Source organism: Pelophylax lessonae (genome assembly GCF_965119305.1).
Source record: "Pelophylax lessonae genome assembly, chromosome: 2".
Lineage (NCBI taxonomy): Eukaryota > Metazoa > Chordata > Amphibia > Anura > Ranidae > Pelophylax > Pelophylax lessonae.
In genome coordinates, this window is record NC_138769.1 from 157,521,500 (window position 1) to 157,544,347 (window position 22,848).

At 41.7% G+C, this 22,848-nt stretch overlaps 1 protein-coding gene across 1 annotated transcript in view; it reads right to left on the bottom strand.

Moving 5' to 3' along the window:
• SMG6 (SMG6 nonsense mediated mRNA decay factor) overlaps positions 1-22,848 on the bottom strand; it is a 697,848-nt gene that overhangs the window by 62,331 nt on the left and 612,669 nt on the right. The window lies entirely within an intron of this gene.

Consider the following 22,848-nt stretch of genomic DNA (forward strand, 5'->3'; position numbering starts at 1 on the left):
AGCAGTTAGTGTGGGATTTACTGTACACTACTTGCACTAAGTATATTCTTCAATACTTGAAAGATTTACTTTCTTTTAGTGAAGAGGAGATTTCAATAAGTCTATAATGAAAACGACTGGCACACTAAGTCACACTACGTGTGACCCTTAAACATTTTTACCAAGGTGTTGTAGCAAAGAATTTAGAAAAATCACTCTAATAATTTATTGTAGCTGCATCAACTAATGTACATAACTTGCCGCACACTTTAGGGTCTGAAGAGGAGGAGTCTGTTTTGCCCATTGCAACCAGTTTTACTTTCATGTTTCTAGGGCAGATATGGAAATGAAAGTGAAATGTTGGTTGGTTGCTCTAAGGAACATATCTTTTATGCACTTTTGACTGTGACTTTCATAATTTAGTAACAACTGTTGTGAAAAATACTAAAAGTAATGGGGTGTGTAATGTTTACCATAGATAATAAAAAAACAGATTGCAGCCTTCCCTAAGGAAAAAAAAAAGCCATTCAAAAGGATGCACATTGGCTGGGAAACGCATTGGGCGGAGCTGTCCACGTGTTAACAAGCTGACCTTTAACTTAATCGCTGGAATACTCTTTATATGCTGCCTTGTTGAATAGACTACTACACTATAAGAACTTATTTCTTTGTTTGATGGTATCATTTGGTGGTGAGAGCAGCTGTTTGTCCCTACGTTTGCACTGCATGTGGGGAGACAAAGTGGAGCACTAATATCAAATACTTTTTCTGTCACGGATGCTTACTTACCCACTATTTTATATAATAGTTTTCAACTAATTACTACACTTTAAAAGTATTTTTGTTTTCTATGGTCACATCACAAATTCTGAGGAGACTACACCATCTGATACCATAGGAGGGAGGTCGTTGAGGAGTACATCTGTTTGCAAATTGCACAATGTTTGTTAGCTGTTCTCCTAAGTGAGACAGCACCTGCATTTGTTGAGTTGCCACTTCTCCTGATCAATACTTCTGAAGGAGCAATAAGACTTTTTTTGTTTATATGGACTTTCGCACTAACTTATTTTGTTAGGGAGCCCTGAATTCTTTTTTGATTTCTTGTTGTGGTGAGGATTGTAGTTGTAGATGTCCTTGAGTGGTAGCAGCTATTGTTTAATGCTTGGATTGTTTTTTGGTTTTGGTGTAGCACAGATCGTTTCATTTTTTTTAATGTTTACCATAGACTTGTGTTATGAATAGAGAACTGTAAAGAAAAAATAATGGTGCACATGGAATCAGTTTATATTTTTTAAACAGCAAGTGGATATTTACATTAAGCTAAACAAATTTATGCATTAAAAAAGAGGTTATAAAGGCTCATTTTTTTCCTACAATAAAAGTTTATACTTACCTGCTCTGTGCAATGAAGCACAGAGTGGTCCTTTACCTCCTGCTGCTGCCTCTGTGTCCAATTAGAACAGGAAGAGGGGAAAGCGCAGCTGCAGACAGGCACAGTTTTGGATGGAGAGAGGACTATGGGTTTTTTGGGGGGGGGGGGGGGGGGTGCTTTGATACAACTACTGGGACATTACTGACCTTAATGCACCGAAAGCGTGAAGGTAAAAAATGTATCAACTTTAGAACCACATCAATGCAAACTTGTGACCATTCAGGGCATAGCAAAAGGTTAATTTTGATGTACACCCCCACCAAGCATGTAATCACCTATGCCTCCTCTCCATTTGGAGTCAGTAGATGACGAAAATACCCAGGTACGCTGAAGTATGTGACTGGGTCAATCAGTGCTGTCACATGGGAGGTCCAAAGGGCTATCTAAGCTATGGCTTCAGCAGTACCTAGCTTACATAAGGCTTTCATTTACTACAGCCAGGATAAATTGAGCGCAGGTTTAGTGAAAGGAAGGTAAGTTTACGCACTAGAAGACTCATTCTTGCTGGTAGTCAGTGTGAAATTGTGTGAATGCATCAATGCAGCACGTTATCTCAGCTTGCAGAGCTTGGATTCGTTGAATGAGTTTACCAAAAATGTGAATATTGCAGAATATACAGTACATATATGCAGAATATATATATATATATATATATATATATATACACACATACATATACACACACACTGCATAACTAAGCTCCATTTCATGCTGAATAAACTAAATTATTAATTTATCTTAAATAGAAAACTATCTTTAAAAGTATTTTTATTCCAAAAACATTTTATTAAAATAAATTTGATAAAAATAAAAAAAATCATCGATTTTTATCCACCCTGCTTTACTCCGCATAGGAAAATCATTGGTTTCCTTTAAGCCAGCCTTAAAACATCATCAGACTTTCATCTTTCAAGATCCAAATCAAAATAAATAAGCATTAACGTGTTAAATTATGTAATCTGTGGCAGATTTGATTACATGAAGTTTGGTTCTGAACAGTATTTACACAAACCTCGCAATATTTTTTAATAAATAATGAACTCTACATAGAAACAATATTTAATGTCCAGCTCAGATAACTATATACCAGAGTTGCTGGATCTACTTGTTTGGTTCATAAAGTAGCCTACATTTTGTATAGTTAGGGAAGAGGGAGATCGTTGGCATTACTTATCACAGGACCAGATACATTGCGGGTTTATTTCTTAGTAATGCTGAGCTGAATCTACATTTTACATATTATAGGAAATGGGTAATATTTATTATTTATTGCAGATAAAACTGAAATATAATTAAGTGAAAAAAAATGTTTGGACAAAGCACTCAAAAAGCAGATGTTGCGATATTAGAGTAAAAATAAGTAAAATTACCTGCATGCTGAAAAAAAAAAATAAAAAATATGAGTTAATCCATGGAATTACCAGCTAAAACAATGCCCTTGGGATGCTGGGAAATTGTGAACAATTGACATTTAATATATTTATGTATTTTGAAGATGAAGAGATTTGCTGTCTAAATTAGGTAAGCATGTAGTTAGTACATTATCAGTTAATTTTTTTTCAGGTATTAAAATTAACAATTACAGAATGAACTAAGGCTAAACATAGACATCATGTGAAGGCCAGAAACGCAGCCACAATTTAATTATTATTATTATTTTTTTTTTTTTTAATACAGAGACCTATATGAGGGGGAAGTAGCGTTGGCAGATGTACCACAGCCATTAAAAGCTCATTGGAACAATAGTGACGGGCCACATTTTCTAACCTACCTGATCAATATTTTCCTTGATAGCTGCTAAATGACAGGAGTCTGCCTACTACAAAAATAGGTGGCTATCCAATCTGGCCAAAAACAGCTGATTAGGGTAATGTTATTTCATGTCTCTGGACTGCTTAGCGTTTGCAAAGCTGATTTTCTGACATTTCTCAAACCAGTTCTGCATTTTTGCATATAAGCTGCCATACAACCCGATTTGGAAAATGAGATCAGAACTATTAAGCCATCCTTCTTTGGTATAGAATGGCAGAGCTTGCAGTATTAAACTGATGTTTTGTAAGGTTAAATGCAGGAAAGAGGTTTACGGAATAAGCACCCCCTCCAAAATAAGCCTTACCAGAGATAATGACTGTCACTGTCACATTACTTTAAGAGTTGCATTATGAGTTCAGTGTAACATACACACGTTATTTTGTGCCTTCTTTATACCACAGTTTAAACACGGAGCTGGGATTTCCTGTCAGAAGTCAGCACTTAGTGCTGAACAAAGAACTTTCAATCTAACAAATCAGCTTTTTGGGGAAGTTGTTTCCCCCCTCTATCTGCTGTAATGTTTTTTGACATATACAAAATATTGGCGTAGAAAGATACGAAAATCTTTTTTTTTTTATTATTTTTTTTTATTTATTTTTTTAAGTGGTGCAATTTACCCTGAACATAACATGGTCTAAAATATTTAAAATGTAGTACTTCAAGTGGAACTAAACCTACATTTTAAACTGTGAGCAGGCAGCTTTTTACTGCAGAAAAGACATGCTATGCTAGCTTACCTGCCTAGTCACAATCTTCAAATGAATGTACAGTAAACTGTGCATGCGCAGCTTAGCATACAAATTCTTGGCACATACCGGTGAGAAAAATGGATTTTCGTAAAATCTTACCGTAAAATCCTTTTCTCTTAAGCTCATTGACAGACGTAGTCCTCCTTGATTTATATCAACTCGGGTTATACTGCCCTCTACAGGAGTAGGACTAGACAGGAAAGAAAACGTTCTGGCCACACCCTAGGGGCAGTCCCAGAGGGTATATCCTCTCACTTCCTGCTACAGCAAATCAGTTATGTCACAAAGCAGTGTTTAGAGAATTTAACCCAACCCAACTCAAAAACAGAGGGGCGGGTACTACGTCTGTCAATGAGCTTAAGAGAAAAGGATTTTACGGTAAGATTTTACAAAAATCCATTTTTCTCTGTCGCTCATTGACAGACGTAGTCCTCCTTGATTAATATCAACTCGGGACGTCCCAAAGCAGTGCCACAAATGAGGGGTGGGAAAATGGAAATCAAATTCCAATCTAGAAGGCCCAACCGGTGCCAACTAGAAGTTTTCAAGGCTCATCAATCACACAATGAGACTCAACTGAAATTCCAACGGAAAAAAACCCTCGAGGTAGACCACCGGTCTCCTCAAATTGCGGCCTGCAAAACCTTGCGGCCAAATGAAGCATCCGCCGATGCCATCACATCAACTTTATAAAATTTTGTAAAGGTATGCACCGACGACCAGGTAGCCGCCTTGCACACCTGGACCACTGACGCCTGATGGCGGTAGGCCCAGGAAGTACTGAGCGCTCGACTTGAAGATCTCACAGGAACACTGGAGAAGAAAAGCGGTTTAAAAAAGTATTTCTAAAAAAATCCTGCCAGGACCGAAGATCCTAGCAAGGAATCTAGGTCCTTACTCCTAACTAGACAGAAAAAAACTGATTTGCTGTAGCAGGAAGTGAGAGGATATACCCTCTTGGACTGCCCCTAGGGTGTGGCCAGAACGTTTTCTTTCCTGTCTAGTCCTACTCGTGTGGAGGGCAGTATAACCCGAGTTGATATTAATCAAGGAGGACTACGTCCGTCAATGAGCGACAGAGAAAAGATGTTTTTCCCACTATAAGAAAATGTGTCCTTTTAAAGTTGAATGCCAGGAGAACATAATTTAATAAGTAATTAAAGGGGCTTGTTTTCCCCGCCAAGGATTTGCTTTTCTTTTCAGACAGAGCAGAGGTTTACAAAGCACAGGTAGCTAGGAGATCTATTTTTTCTCTACTGCAGTTAAGAAAATCTACCTCCCCATCCAGCCCTCAGATTGTGAATGGACAACAAAGGAGCAACACCACACTAAGGAGGTCAACTCTCTAATCTCTCATGTCAGCAAGTTCCTTGTCAGCACATGTACCTACAAAATCTGCCCCTCCCTCTCCCATTTTGAGCACTGCTGTAAAGGAGATTACCTACAAATGAAGTCAAATTTAGGTGTTTACACTACATTAATTTATAAATATATATATTTTTTAAATATTATTTACCACCTGCTTCATCTAAGTCCCTGAGACACTATCACCCCCAACATTTGACATGTCCCACCTTCCAGGCAGTGCATCTCAGATTAGGCAAACGTTCTGGGTGATCCCACCCAGATTATGCCCACTTTTACTGCGATCTCTGACCCTAATTTTGCAAACTCGCAAATGGAATGTCTTCAGCTTATACTCCATTTTCCGTACTGGGCATGCTTGATAACTCAAATAAGGGCGATACTGTGATCAACAGAATCTGGGACACAGCATCATGCAGAAAGAGGACAGATATGGAACTGTCCTAGCAAATCCAAGACAGTTGGCATTTATGTATCTATAAACACAAGAGGGTATGAACTAGTGTTTGTTATATTTGCCTGAATTTCATTTGTGAACAGCAAGATGCCTAAGACCCCTTTGAACACTTACTACGCAAATAAATCCCCCTTTTGCCTCCAACATATGGCTTTAACTTATTTTTGTACTTTTAATAGAGATCCATGGAATACCAGACTAAACTGACCAGCTCAAAATTACATATTCTGCATCTATACTAGGTTTCAGATGTAGAAGCTGTAAAAAAAAAATAAAAATTTAGATGGGCGACAGCATTTTAATCAACAATCGCACAGTTACTACTCTTGCACATTCATGTGATCTAGCTTACACCTGTGCTTTCAAACCACCATGTCTTGTGGTTGCAAATGGAAATAACATGTGTTCTATCCAAAAATGGCAATTCATTGCAAGGGAATCTTTAAATAGTCAGATGACATGAAACAAAAGCAGTGATAGTGGCTATTGTTTTGGCCTGTCCATGCTATCCCTTCCTGAAGTCCATCCTGAGAAGGAGGAAGGCATGCAGATCACATAGAACTCAGTCTCACTTCCTCGTCTCTGGGCAACTCATCACAAGCTGAGGTTTACAAAGAGGTACGTTTCAGCTAGCATGCGGTAAATGTCTGTTGAGATCAGGAGTTATATGTGGCTCCTGGTTAACTTCTGAGAGGTCAAGTGCTAGTCAAAAGGGTATTTAGATTGTATGTTCAGCTTTCCTAAGATGTTGGGTGCCAGAGTCCCACCCACTTAACCAAAGGGGAACTTCACACTTACCAAATGACTACAAGCATTAACGACTGTGTGCGAGTGAAAGGAGGAGGGGACACCCCAGTGTCAGCAAAGGGTCACAAGTTCACCATGTCTGGTAGTCAGATCCATGCTCAAAACGTGAGAAAATAGCTACTAGAGAGAAACGCTGCCTATTAAAACAGCCACTGATCCATGGCACAAGGATCCAAGCAATTTAAATGTACAAGTGAAAAAAAATCTGTAACCTAACAGAATTCACTCACACTGACGTCAAACAGAATTCCACGTTGGAAGAGTTTTTATTTCTGGTTTCCAAAAAATGCACTGCAAAAACATTTATCAGGATATTTTTTCAAAGAAAGGTTTTTTTCCGTGTTGGCGGGGAATATTTCAATTTAAAAAAACTGAAGCAAAGCAAAAAATCAATTGCCGACTGTAACATGATTTAGTATATAAAGTAATTTAAATATGTTACATGCAATATAAGACATGTGTATGTATGTATATATATCTATATCTATAGATATATATATATATATATATATATATATATATATATATATATATATATAAAACCCGCTGGCTTACAAGGAACTCTGTGGCGTAGCAAACTAATTTTCCTAACCTAACTAGCTTTTGATATGTTTGGCTGCTATGGCCAACTCCTCCTCTTCCATTATAATTTTTTTATACATCTAAATACAACAAATTGAAAGATAATTAGGCTATGTTCAAACCAGGTGAAAGCAATTAAACAAAAGCTTCCATGAGAGAATATGTAGGCTGCCAATGTTGAACACCTCCTGAAAATACTAGATGCTTGGCTATCATGCAGACCCTTCAACTTCACGGAACTATAAGAAATACGCAGAACAGATGTCTGAAGTCACAGGATATATGCTTTTTCTAGGCCAGTGACTCAAGGTACCCTAATTTAGAGACAGCCAGAAAACCAGTATTTTTGTGGTTGGCAATGACAGTGTACATACTTCTCTAGCACAGTTCACACAAGTTCCCCACAGAAATTACAAAAATGAACCAACAGCGTGCACTATTATCTGCCACATACATCACCATAGTTTTTTTTTTTTTGTAACAAAAACACAACTTTTTGCACTGAAAATGCAGGCTAGTGTGGATAAGCCATAAATGAGAGCAATGCACACTGAAAGTAGGCAGTTTAATCAAATGCAAAATTGTTCTTCTTTAGGTAAAGTGTATTACATCAAAATAAAATAATAAACACATTTCGCTCCCTGATCATGAAAGTTGGTATAGTGGCAATATACATTTGGGAGGTGGTTACAGTAAAAACCAGGCTGCTTTTTTTTTTTTAATCTAAAGATATGTCAAGATGCTTTCATTTTTAATGTAAGTTTGGACTGCACTTAGTTCATCTGAATATTGTAATACCATTATAACCAAATGGAAAAGAAAATGTGCGATATATAAAAAATACACACATGTATGTATGTGTATATATATATATATATATATATATATATATATTTCACTTAAAGCGGTTGTAAATCGCTGCACTTTTTTTTTTTTTTTTACCTTAACCGCAGGGCAAAGGCGTAATATGCTAGTATACATCGCATACTAGCATATTATGTGAAACTTAAGCGTTTCAGTTATGCAATGTTTTTGCTGGAGACGGCATCCATCTCTACCTGGTCTTCCTTCTGGGTTTGCAGCTCCGGCACTGTGACTTGCCGGAGCCGCGATGACATCACTCCCGTGCATGCGCGTGGGAGCCGCCAATCACGGCACACTGCTCTGAAGAAACGGCACAGGCGGCCATTACTTTAGAACGCGTGTGCCAGTGATGCAACTGGCTGCTATGACAGTAAATAGCTCCTAAACTGTGCATGTTTAGGAGATATTTACACTACCTTAATATATGCTTACCTATAGGTAAAACCTAAAGAGGAAGTTTACTTCCTCTTTAAGGTCCAGAAGGTTTTACCCCCTTCAAGAAGTAAACTTCCATTTTAAGTTTTATTATAGGCTTACCTATAGGTAGTGTAAATATCTCCTAAACATGCAGCATTTAGGAGATCCTTACTGTACATTTAGACAGTGAAATCACTGGCGCATGCGCTCTAAAGGAACAACCACCCGTGCTGTTTCTTTAGAGCCCTGTGCCGTGACCAGGGGGCTCCCGCGCACATCAGATGGCCAGAGGACGCGAACTTGGAAGGAAGATGGGTGAACGTGTCTGCTGTGTCAGCGGTGAGCAGGCGGCACTGCGGGGGCTTCATTCTAAAGTATTTCATAATGATAATATGTGATGCATATTAGCTCATTATGCCTTTGTCTTTCTGGTTGTTTAATTTTTACATTTTTTGGAGGTTTACAACCGCTTAAAAAAAAAAAAAAAAAAAACTCAACATGTATGTAAGCCTTTGCTCAATACTTTGTTGAAGCACCTTTGGTACCAATTACAGCCTCAAGTCTTTTTGAGTATGATGCTCGTGGCTCCGGCCAGTCACAGAGCCTGAGTGTGCGAACCCGGAAGGAAGACCGGGTATCGCATCGCAGGAATGCTTTGTTTTGAGGCAAGTTTAACATAATGTGCTAGAACGCGATGCATACTAGCACATTATGCCTTTGCCTTGCAGGTAAGAAAAAAAAAAAAAAAAGTGCAGCAGTTTTCAAATTAAATTTAGATTTTTTTTTTCCACACAAATCGTGCCCACGGGGCTTTTAATTTTTATTACTGTATATAAAAGGAAAAAAAACAGAAAATGATTAAACAATATTTTTTTTTTCTTTACTTACTGCTTTAAAGCATACAATAAAATGAAAAAAAAAATTGTATTTCTTCAAAATGTATTCTGCTTTCTGCTACAAGTCTTTGGTAAAAAAAAAAAAAAAACCCAATAAGCATATGGTTTGTGTAAAAGTTCTAGCGTCTACAAACTGGCAAGTATACTGGAATTTGGTCGGGACCTGCTGACCAACTTGTGCTGTACTGAATGACAGCACAGATCTGGCGGGTGTGCCCTATACCCAGAAATGTTGGATTGCATGTACATGATCTGGCGCAGCGGGCCTTAGGCGGTTACATACATAGATATACAGTACTGTGCAAAAGTTTTAGGCAGGTGTGAACAAATGCTGTAAAGTAAGAATGCTTTAAAAAATATGCTTCACTTATACTGAAACACTGATATACTGCTTTTCAGTGCAAGCAGCCTATATTAGCAACATTTTTTCACAGCGCGGATATTATTGTTTTTTCAAAAATATGTATTTTAATTATTTTTACCAATTTACAAAATGCAAATTGAGCAAAACAGAGGCGAAATCTAAATTAAATCAATATTTGGCGTGACTACCCTTTGGTTTCAAACCAGCATCAATTCTTACACCTGCACAAAGTCAGGGATTTTGTAGGATTAGAATTAGGTGTTTGATTAACCAACTATACCAAGCAGGTGGTAATGATCAACAATTTCATATGTAAGTTAAAACAGTCTTTAACTGATACAGAAATAGCTTGTGCAGGAGGATTAAAACTGGGTGAAGAACAGCCAGACTCTGCTACGAAGGTGAGGTTGTGGAAGATCGTTTCACGTTACAAGTAGGGTTGAGTGAACACGGACTGTATTGTTCGGGATCGTACCGGACTTTTGGTACTAGGACCCGAACATTTTACTGTATATTCGCGATACAGTCCGTTGTTCGGTAATTTCATGTTTTGGCGCGGTCTCAACAGCTGCAGGGCAGCCAATCAACAAGCGTTTAACTAGTGTGCCCTTAGAAGCAATCACAGCCATGCATGGCTGTGATTGGCCGGTGCAGCATGTGACCCAACCTCTATATGAGCTGGAGTCACATAGCGCAACACGTCACTCTGCTCTAACTAATGTAGGGACAGGTTCCTGCTGCTGCTTATTTGAGGGAGAGATAGGAGATTATTGTAGGGGCAAGCTGGAGATTGCTTTCAGGGAAAGAATAGGACACAGGACAAAAGAATGTTCTTTAATCAGACAGCGATCTACATCAATTTTATTGTGTGGGGTGCAGTGCACAATCTTTTTGCCATGACCTGAGCCCAGTTAGGAGGAGGGAGAAAAAAAAAAAACTTTTATCAGTCTGTTAGGTGGGCGGCGTGCGGCGGACATTTAATGCAAGCTCAGTGCCTATGTGTCTGCTTAATCTGGATTAACAAAAAAAAAAAAAAAAAAATGTTTTTTCCTTCATATTTTACTGTGACATACAGCGTTTAGACAATTTTTCAAAAATTTCTAGAAAAACAGTTTTCTAATCTGCTGTTCAAAAATCACCAATTTAAGAGAAAAATATTTATTTTTCAGTTTTTTATTCATACTTTACTGTGACATGCAGCGTTTAGACACTGCTGTGTTCTAATGTGCTATTCAAAAATCACCAATTTAAAAAGGGAAAAATAATTATTTTTCAGTTTTTCATTCATACGTTAATGTGACATACAGGCTTTACACACAGTGCTGTTCTAATCTGCTATTCAAAAATCACCAATTTAAAAGGGAATTTTTTTTTCCAGTTTTTACTTTATATGTTACTGTGAGATAAAGCCGTTAGACACTGCTGTGTTCTAACCTGCTCTTCAAAAATCACCAATTAAAGGGAAAAATAAAAATGTTTCATTCATACATTACTATGAGATACACCCTTTGGATACTGTTGTTCTATTCCGCTATTCAATAAACACCCATTTAGGGAAAAAAAATGTAATCGCGGCCTAGTCTGCATATGTTACTGTGAGATACACCCTTTGTATGCTGTTGTTCTATGCCGCTATTCAATAAACACCCATTTAGGGAAAAAATATTAAATTGCGGCCTAGTCTGTAGCTGTACGTGTGAGATACACCCTTTGGATACTGTTGTTCTATTCTGCTATTCAATAAACACCCATTTAGGGAAAAAAAAATGAAATTGCGGCCTAGTCTGCATACGTTACTGTGAGATACACCCTTTGTATACTGTTGTTCTATGCTGCTATTCAATAAACACCCATTTAGGGAAAAAATATTAAATTGTGGCCTAGTCTGTATGTGTACGTGTAAGATACACCCTTTACATACTGTTGTTCTATTCTGCTATTCAATAAACACCCATTTAGGGGAAAATTAATAATTTTGCAGCGTTTGCTGATTATGTTACTGTGAGATACACCCTTTAAATTTGTTTGGCGCATCTCGTTCCACCACCGAGGATTGCAGGGTGCTTCAGTTTGCCTCCTGTTGCTAACTCCTCCTACTCCGCTTCCTCATCCTCTACCACCTCTGGTCAGCGTAACACCTTAAGCACCAACTTCAGCACAGCCAGGGGTAAACGACAGCAGGCAGTTTTACGGATTACTGATTCAACTGATAACAACAGATACTACACTTGATCTTAGCCAAAAGGTCGAGAAGCGATGCTGGTGGCATTCCCACCTGACAGCGGAGGCACAGTGAAAGCACAAGGCGAAGGCAGAGGAGGAGGAGGTCGCCAACGCAGCCAGGGCACCACCAGCACTTCAGAAGGCAGGGTTAGCATGTATGAAATGTGTAAAAGCTTTGTTTGCACGCCACAACAACCAGGACCACCAGCTGTTTTTTTTTTCTTTTTTAAGCCCGTGGTTTGTGAACACACTCAGTGGGTGGGTGCATAAAAAAGTGCACACCAAAAAAGTGAAACACAAAAAGTGCACAGGGTGTACACATGGTCCCTGATCCTGATCCCCCGGGGCGCAAGGCTCCAGACAGGGACTGGGGTACTTACACTGGCTAACCTGGCCGAAACCAGGCAGCCCCGTTCTTTAGGAGGTCTGCTGAAACAGACCACCCCAAGTACTAGGTGTGGCTCTCCCGAGGAGAGACCCCATGAGAGAGGGCGAATCAAGCCAGAAGGCCATATCCACCCCCTCCCAAGACTTTCAGGGACAAGCCCAAGGACCTACACCCTACTAATCACGCTGTGCAAAATTAAGTGTACCACCACAATAAAAAACACAAAACGTGAGACACACAACACATAACAGTTGGGAAAGGGATAGTGGAGAAGTGCAAGGTTAGTGGCACGTTGCAATACAATGGCAGGCCCTTCGGCCAGGAATAAAAGATTCCTCTGGTCCTGACTCCTGACCAAAAGGCCCGGCCCTAGAGGCAGGTGTGCAAAACGTGTGTAGGAAGTGCAGTGTCCTTGGTGCCATACTCCGTGTTGCCATCCACCGTGAATTATGGCACCCTTGGACTGCCACTCCAGGGGCACTTACACCACAGGCTTTTCAGAATCCCAGTCCCTGGCAAGAGCAGTGCAGCCCCGTCCTTACCAGAAGGCCTCAGAACTTAAGACAGCTTTGGGAGAGCCCGGCCCACAACCAGGGACACATACCTTTTCCAAGGCCAGACTCAACCCAGAAGGCGGAAAAAGCCCCCCTGCCCCCATCACCGCTCCTTACCATATACAGTTGCTTACCGTTCCTTACGTACTATACACGTACTGAATGATGGGTCTGCCCCCTTCAACTTCTGGGTCTCCAAATTGGGCACATGGCCTGAGCTTGCCCTTTACGCCTTGGAGGTGCTGGCCTGCCCTGCAGCCAGTGTATTATCTGAAAGTGTATTTAGCACGGCTGGGGCATTATCACAGACAAGCGCAGCCGCCTGTCCAGAGCCAATGTGAACAAGCTCACGTTCATTAAAATGAACCAGGCATGGATCCCACAGGACTTGTCCGTACCTTGTGCAGAATAGACATGTATACCGGCCTTACCCAGCCATTGTTGTATTTTTGATCTTTCTCACTCTTTTGGGGTGTACCCCAATTTAAAAAGAAATAAAATTAAAAACAAAAACCAGTGTTGGCTACCTCGTCCTCCTCCACTGCCGCTTCCAACTAAACCGCCACATCCATCGCCACCACAACCTCCTACTCCATATGGGCCTCGTCCTCCTAGATCAAGATTATTTTTATGTTATTTTAAGTTATTTACCTATCCACATTTGTTTGCAGAGCACTTGCCATGCTCTTAACAAGATATTGCTGCCATTTGCAGCCCTCTAGCCCTTTCCATGTTTTTTTTAGAGCCATTTTAGTGCTCAAAAGTTCGGGTCACCATTGACTTCAATAGGGTTCGGGATAGGGGTCAAGTTCGGGTCACGAAAACCCAGACTTTTTTTTCCAAGTTCGGCCGGACCCGCTGAACCCGGACATCCAGGTGTTCGCTCAACTCTAGTTACTAGTCATACACCATTGCAAGACTGAACAGCAACAAGACACAAAGTAGTTCTACTGCATAAGCAAGGTCTCTCCCAGGCAAATATTTCAAAGCAGACTGTGGTTTCAAGATGTGCTGTTCAAGTTTTTTTTTAAGTAGTACACAGAAACATAAAATGCCGAGGGCCGTAGGTGCAGTGGATTGGCCAAGGAAACTCAATGCAGCAGATGGAAGAGACATCATGCTTACTTTCCTTAAGAAGATGTCCAGCAGTGCCATCAGCAAAGAACTGGCAGAAGCCAGTGGGAACCAGGTGCACCTATCTACTGTTCGGAGAAGTCTGGCCAAAAGTGGTCTGTATGGAAGAACGGTCACCAAAAAGCCATACCGCCGATGTGGAAACAAGGCTGACTCCACTATGCATGAAAATATAGGAACTGGGGTGCTGCAAAATGGCAGCAGGTGCCCTGGACTGATGAGTCAAAATGTAAAATATCTGGCTGAAGCAGGAAGCAGATTGTTCCCTGAAGGGCTGCAGAGCAGTACAATGAGTGCCTGCAGGCAACAGTAAAGCATGGTGGAGGTTACTTGTAAGTTTTGGGCTGCATTTCTACAAATTGAGTTGGGGATTTAGTCAGAATCAAAAGGTGTCCTCAGTCCTGAGAAATACAGGCAGATACTTATCCATCGTGCCATACCATTAGTGTGGTTGACACCCAAATTTATACTGCAAAAGGGCAATGACCCCAAAAATACAACCAATGTCATTAAGTTTCCGCTTCAGTGTAAAGAAGAATATGGAGTCCAGGAAGTGATACATTGGCCCCCACAGAGCCAAGATCCCAACCATCGAGTCTGGGATTACATGAAGTGACAGAAGGATTTGAGGCAGCCTACATCCACAGATCTGTGGTTAGTTCTTCAAGATGTTTGGAACAAACTACCTGCGGAGTTCCATAAATAAAACTGCACGTAAGTGTAAATAGAAGAACTGATGCTATTTTGAATTCAAAGGGAATTCTCTTCTAATCCTTTACTTTCCATTTTTGTAATTGAAAAAAATAAAAATAACATTTCTACTTCTGAAAATATTCTTAACTGCTGGGAGCAGCGTCAATGCGGGTGGGCATACTCGTATGTCCTCCCGCATCGCCTGCTCATGCACACTCTGTAAAGCATGCAGTGGAGGGGATCAGTGACTCACTGTGTACACCAAACACAGTTGATCACAAATCATTGTACTGGGGCCACTGTGAGCGGCCCTGGTATTATACGATTGCACAGTGCGCACATGAACAGTAGTAAACAATGATGTAATTGTTTACTACCGTGAGTGCTCGGTGATTGATTACAGCAATCACATGGTGCCAGTGCCAATCAAAGCAGCCCTATACCATGTGATAGCCAAGCCCATTCACAGCATCACTGTAGTACACAGGGTTTCATCAATGAAACCTTTACACAATTTTTTACCGACTTCTTATTACATTAATCATCACTGTAATAAATGAAAAAAAAAATTCTGATCACCCCCTCCCCCCAAAGTACACTATGCACTGGTCCAAAGCATTTGGTGGAGGGGGGATTATGGTGTGCAGTTGTATCTCAGGGGTTGGGATTGGCCCCATAGTTCCAGTGAAGGGAACTCTTTAGGAGTCAACATACCAAAGACATTTTGGACAATTCCATGCTCCTAACTTGTTGGGAACAGTTTGGGGATGGCCCCTTTCTGTTCCAATATAACTGTGCACCAGTGCACAAGGCAAGGTACATAAAGACATGGATGAGTGAGTTTGGGGTGGAGGAGCTTGACTGGCCTGCACACAGTACTGACCCCAACTAAATATAACACATTTGGGATGAATTCGAGCGGAGACTGCGAACCAGGCCTTCTCATCCAACATCAGTGCCTGACCTCACAAATGCGCTTCTGGAAGAATGGTCAAACATTCCCATAGACACACTCCTAAACCTTGTGGACAGCCTTCCCAGACGAGTTGAAGCTGTTACGACTGCAAAGGGAGGGCCAACTTAACCACTTTCAGACCGGAGGATTTTCCCCCTTAATGACCAGGACCTATTTTGCGATTCGGCACTGCGTTACTTTAACGGACATTTGCGCGGCCGTGCAACGCTGTACCTAAAAAAAAAAAAATAATTTTTTTTTAACATCTTAGGCCAATTTAAAAAAAAAACCACAATAAGTGTATTGTGATTGGTTTGCGCAAAAGTTATTGCGTCTACTAACTACGGGAAAGATTTATGTAAATTATTTTATTTTTTTTACTAGTAATGGCGGTGATCTGCAATTTTTTGCGGGACTGCGACATTGCGGCGGACAGATCGGACCCCTGACATTTTTGGGGTACCAGTGACATTACTACAGTAATACTACAGTATTCAGTGCTAAAAATATACACAGTTACTGTAATAATGACACTGGCAGGGAAGGGGTTAACATTGTTAGTGATCAAGGGGTTAAATGTAAGCCTAGGGGAGTGATTCTAACAGTGGGGGGCTGGGCTTGTGAGATGAACACAGAGACATGCGATCCTATATAGCAGGACCACATGGTCTCTGTGATCATTGCAGGGAGAAGGACGGACGGCTGTGTTTACATCAGCCATCCATCCTTCTCTGTCAGCAGGGAGAGACCGTCTGTGTCAGGCGGTAATCGGAGCCTCCTGACAACCGCACTGGCTTCCCCGCTGACGATCGGGGGTGGGAGCGCTATTCTGCCTGGGACAGCCTAACTGAATAGCCAGCTTGGACTTAGAAGTCCAAGCTGGCTATTCAGTTAGGTCGGAGCCTGGGAAACTATGCTATTGTCGAGAAGGAATGTCTTGCTATTAAGTGGGCTTTGGACTCCCTGAAGTATTACTTGTTGGGGAGGTCGTTTAAGTTGGTCACTGACCATGCTCCCCTAAAGTGGATGTGTGACAACAGGGAAAAAAATGGCCGCGTGACAACATGGTTCCTGGCTCTACAGCCGTTCAAATTTACAGTAGAGCATAGGCCGGGCAAGCTCCAAAACAATGCGGATGCCCTCTCCCGCATGCACTGTATGCTTGGGTCAATTGCTCAATCACCGGCGCTTGAGCAGAGGGGGAGGATATGTGACGGTATGCAAGGTGAGGTAGTAGATAATCGCTATATTTCACCTCGCATACGTTCTGTAGTGAGAGACAACCGGAATCCGGTCCGGGTTTTTCCAGCCTCTGTGACAGGCTAGGTTCCGGTCCAGAGATTGTGGGTTACCTGAGTCCATGCTCAGGTGGACTTTAAATGAACAGGAAGAGAGAACAGGAAGGCTCCGGCCTGAGACTCAGAAGGGAATCAGAGAGGAGCTCTGTTTGAACTTTCAAAAGAAAAGGTTTGCTTTACCATCTGTTTTTGTGGGTGATGGGGACCAGCCCCACACTGTATAGTGAGAAAAACTGTTGTTTAGTTTAGCGCCGGATGGCAAGGATTTATTTTGCTGTTTTTGCAAATTTGCAAACCTCTGCTAAATAAAGCTGGCAACCCACCAGACTTTAAAGAAATTACCTGCATGCTGGCCTTACTTTCCTGGAAAAGGTGATCCCTATTAGCTAATCTCCCACACTATATACACACACACACACAGTATCTCACAAAAGTAGGTACACCCCTCACATTTTTGTAAATATTTTATTATATATCTTTTCATATGAAAACACTGAAGAAATTACACTTTGCTACAATGTAAAGTAGTGATTGTACAGCTTGTTTAACAGGGTAAATTTGCTGTTCCCTCAAAAAAACTCAACGCACAGCCATTAATGTCTAAACCTCTGGCAACAAAAGTGAGTACACCCCTAAGTGAAAATGTCCAAATTGGCCCAAAGTGTCAATATTTTGTGTGGCCACCAATATTTTCCAGCACTGCCTTAACCCTCATGGGCATGGAGTTTACCAGAGCTTCACAGGTTGCCACTGAAGTCCTCTTCCACTCCTCCATGATGACATTACGGAGCTGGTGGATGTTAGAGACCTTGCGCTCCTCGACCTTCCATTTGAGGATGCCTCACAGATGCACAATAGGGTTTAGGTCTGGAGATATGCTTGGCCAGTCCATCACCTCTACCCTCAGCTTCTTTAGCAAGGCAGTGGTCATCTTGGAGGTGTTTTTGGGGTCGTTATGTTGGAATACTGCCCTGCGGCCCACTCTCGGAAGGGAGGGGATCATGCTCTGCTTCAGTATGTCACAGTACAAGTTGGCATTTATGGTTTCCTCAATGAACTGTAGCTCCTGCAGCCCTAGGCCATGACACTCCCACCACCATGCTTGACTGTAGGCAAGACACACTTCTCTTTGTACTACTCACCTGGTTTCTGCCACGCACGCTTGATACCATCTGAACCAAATAAGTGTATCTTGGTCTCCTCAGACCACAGGATATGGTAATCCATGTCCTTAGTCTGCTTGTCTTCAGCAAACTGTTTGCGGGCTTTCTTGTGCATCATCTTTAGAAGAGGTTCCTTCTGGGATGACAGCCACGCAGACCAATTTGATGCAGTGTCCGGCCCTATGGTCTAAGCACTGACAGGCTGACCCCCCCCCCCCCCCCCATCCCTTCAACCTCTGGCAGCACTCATACGTGTATTTCCCAAAGACAACCTCTGGATATGATGCTGAGCACGTGCACTCAACTTCTTAGGTGGAACATGGCGAAGCCTGTTCGGATTGGAACCTGTCCTGTTAAACCGCTGTCTGGTCTTGGCCCCCGTGTTGCAGCTCAGTTTCAACGTCTTGGCAATCTTCTTATAGACTAGGTCATCTTTATGTAGAGCAACAATTCTTTTTTTTTCAGATCCTCAGAGAGTTCTTTGGCAAGAGGTGCCATGTTGAACTTCCAGTGACCAGTATGAGAGAGTGAGAGCAATAACACCAAATTTAACACACCTACTCCCCATTCACATCTGAGACCTTGTAACACTAGCGAGTCACATGACAACAGGGATGTAAAAATGGCTAACTGGGCCAAACTTGGACATTGTCACCTAAGGGTGTACTCACGTTTGTTGCCAGCGGCTTAGTCATTAATGGCTGTGTAATTGAGTTATTTTGAGGGGTCACCAAATTTACACTGTTATACCAGCTGTGCACTCACTACTTTACGTTGTCGCAAAGTGTCATTTCTTCAGTGTTGTAAATTTGAGGAGTGCACTCACTTTTTGTGAGATACTGTGTGTATATATATATATATATATATATATATATACACACACATACACAGTGCCTTGTGAAAGTATTCGGCCCCCTTAAACTTTTTGACCTTTTGCCACATTTCAGGCTTCAAACAAAGATATAAAACTATAATTTTAAAACTGTAATTTTTTGTTAAGAATCAACAAGTGGGACACAATCATGAAGTGGAACGAAATTTATTGGATATTTCAAACTCTTCTTGCCACTCTGCCATAAAGGCCAGATTTGTGCAGTATACGACTGATTGTTGTCCTATGGACAGAGTCTCCCACCTCAGCTGTAGATCTCTGCAGTTCATCCAGTGATCATGGGCCTCTTGTCTGCATCTCTAATGGGTCTTCCCCTTGTATGAGCTGAAAGTTTAGAGGGACGGCCAGGTCTTCTTAGATTTGTAAAGGTCTGATACTCCTTCCATTTCAATATTATCGCTTGCACAGTGCTCCTTGGGATGTTTAAAGCCCGGGAAATCTTTTTGTATCCAAATCCGGCTTTAAACTTCTCCACAACAGTATCTCGGACCTGCCTGGTGTGTTCCTTGTTCTTCATGATGCTCTCTGCGCTTTAAACGGACCTCTGAGACTATCACAGTGCAGGTGCATTTATACGGAGACTTGATTACACACAGGTGGATTCTATTTATCATCATTCGTTATTTAGGTCAACATTGGATCATTCAGAGATCCTCACTGAACTTCTGGAGAGAGTTTGCTGCACCGAAAGTAAAGGGGCAGAATAATTTTGCAAGCCCAATTTTTCAGTTTTTTATTTGTTAACAAAGTTTAAAATATACAATAAATTTCGTTCCACTTGTTGATTCTTCACAAAAAATTACAGTTTTATATCTTTATGTTTGAAGCCTGAAATGTGGCAACAGTTTGCAAAGTTCAAGGGGGCCGAATACTTTCGCAAGGCACTGTATATACAGTGAATCCAGAAAGTATTCACAGCGCTCCACTTTTTCCACATTTTGCATTACAGCCTTATTCCAAAATAGAATAAATTCATTATTTTACTCAAAATTCTACAAACAATACCCCATAATGACGACGTGAAAGAAGTTTGTTTGAAATCTTTGCAAATTTATATAAAATAAAAAATCAAATAAAATCATATGTACATAAGTATTCACAGCCTTTGCCATGACACTCAATTGACCTCAGGTACATCCTGTTTCCAATGATTCCAAACATCAGAGATGTTTCTACAACTTGATTAGAGTCCACCTGTGGTAAAATTCAGTAGATTGGACATGATTTGGAAAGGTCCCGAAGTTAACAGTACATGTCAGAGCACAAACCAAGCCATGAAGTCCAAGGAATAGTCTGTAGACCTCCGAGACAGGATTGTATTGAGGCACAAATCTGGAGAAGGGTAGAGAAAAATGTCTGCAGCAATGAAGGTCCCAATGAGCACAGTGGCCTTCATCATCCGTAAATAGAAGAAGTTTGGAACCACCAGGACTCTTCCTAGTGCGGGCCAATCGGCCAAACTGAGAGATCGGGGGAGGAGGGCCTTAGTCAGGGAGGTGACTAAGACCCCTATGGTCACTCGGACAGAGCTCCAGTGTTTCTCTGTGGAGAGAGGAGAACCTTTCAGAAGAACCACCATCTCTGCAGCCCTCCACCAATCAGGCCCGTATGGTAGAGTGGCCGGACGGAAGCCACTCCTCAGTAAAAGGCACATGACACCCCACCTGGAGTTTGCCAAAAAGAACCTGAAGGACTCTCAGACCATGAGAATTAAAATTCTCTTGTCTGATGAATCAAATAGAAGGCTTTGGTCTGAATTGCAAGCGTCATGTCTGGAGGAAACCAGGCACCGCTCATCACTAGGCCAATACCATCAGTGAAGCATGGTGGTGGTAGCATCATGCTGTGGGGATATTTTTCAACGGCAGAAACAGGGAGACTAGTCAGGATTGAGGAAAGATGAATGCAGCAATGCACAGAATCAATGCAGAGTTCAGCGCGCGAGCCCCTTTCAATGCAGAGCGCCACAGCATTGTCCCCAATCACTGCAGAGCACCACAGCATTGTCCCCAATCACTGCAGAGCGCCACAGCATTGTCCCCAATCACTGCAGAGCGCCACAGCATTGTCCCCAATCACTGCAGAGCTCCACAGCATTGTCCCCAATCACTGCAGAGTGCCCACAGCATTGTACCCCAATGATTGCAGAGTGCCACAGCATTGTACCCCAATCATTGCAGAGTGCCACAGCATTGTACCCCAATGATTGCAGAGTGCCACAGCATTGTACCCCAATGATTGCAGAGTGCCACAGCATTGTACCCCAATGATTGCAGAGTGCCCACAGCATTGTACCCCAATGATTGCAGAGTGCCCACAGCATTGTACCCCAATGATTGCAGAGTGCCCACAGCATTGTACCCCAATGATTGCAGAGTGCCCACAGCATTGTACCCCAATGATTGCAGAGTGCCCACAGCATTGTACCCCAATGATTGCAGAGTGCCACAGCATTGTCCCCAATGATTGCAGAGTGCCCACAGCATTGTACCCCAATGATTGCAGAGTGCCCACAGCATTGTAACCCAATGATTGCGGAGTGCCCACAGCATTGTACCCCAATGATTGCAGAGTGCCCACAGCATTGTACCCCAATGATTGCAGAGTGCCCACAGCATTGTACCCCAATGATTGCAGAGTGTGACAGCATTATCCCCCAATCAATGCAGAGACCAGCGTGCGTGCTCCCTTCAACCCAATGCACTTACCTGGCGGCGGCGGCGGCTCGGCTATCGGCGGTGGCGAGAAGGTGAGCGGCTTCTCCCTCGTCCTCTTCTGTGGTGGGGACCGGCGGGCGGCCTCTCCTCTGCGGCGGGAAGGTGAGCGGCGGTGACGGTGAGTGACTGACGCACGCACCGGCACCGCCCCCATTGCGACGTCAGCGATCGGATGTCCTGGATGATGAATTGTCCAGGCTGGAGACTGGACCAATCACAGCCAGGACATCACGAAGGTGGGGGTGGCCAAGCGCTCTTTCCAAGTGCTAAACTGGGGGGGATTTCACCATACCTGTCCCCCCCGGTTCCTACGCCCAAGTTACAGATGAAGCTTCACTTCCTCTAATTAATTTGCAAAGATTTCAAACAAATTTCTTTTACATTGTCATTATGGGGTATTGTTTGTAATAAGGCTGTAACATAACAAAATGTGGAAATAGTAAAGCGCTGTGCATACTTTCCAGATGCGCTATATCGATTATATATATATATATATATATATATATATATATATATATATATATATATATATATATATATATTATAAAAAAATTAACAAAAAATTATAAATGTAGCCCCCTTAACGCCACAGTCATATTGTCCCTAATCACTGCCACGTCAGTCATATTGTCCTAATCACTAAAGGTGAAGCACTGAAGGTACTCCCTGGATTTTGGGAACCTATATGCGGCTAGGCTGTGAAAATCTCACACATACAGTGCCTTGAAAAGGTAACCATACCCCTTGAAAATGTTCCACATTTTGTCATGTTACAACCAAAAACAAAGGGATTTTATGTGATAGATCAACACAAAGTTGCACATAATTGTGAAGTAGAAAGTAAATGATAAATGGTTCTCAAAATGTTTTTACAAATATCTGAAAAGCGTGGCCTGCATTTGTATTCAGCCCCCTTTACTCTAATACCTCTTACTAATATCTAGTGGAACCAACTGCCTTCAGAAAGCAGAGTCTGCCTGTGTGTAGTTTAATCTCAGTATAAATACAGCTGTTCTGTGAAGCCCTCAGAGGTTTTTTAAAAAACCTTAGTGAACCAACAGCACCATGAAGGACAAGGAACACACCAGACAGATCAAATCGTGGAGA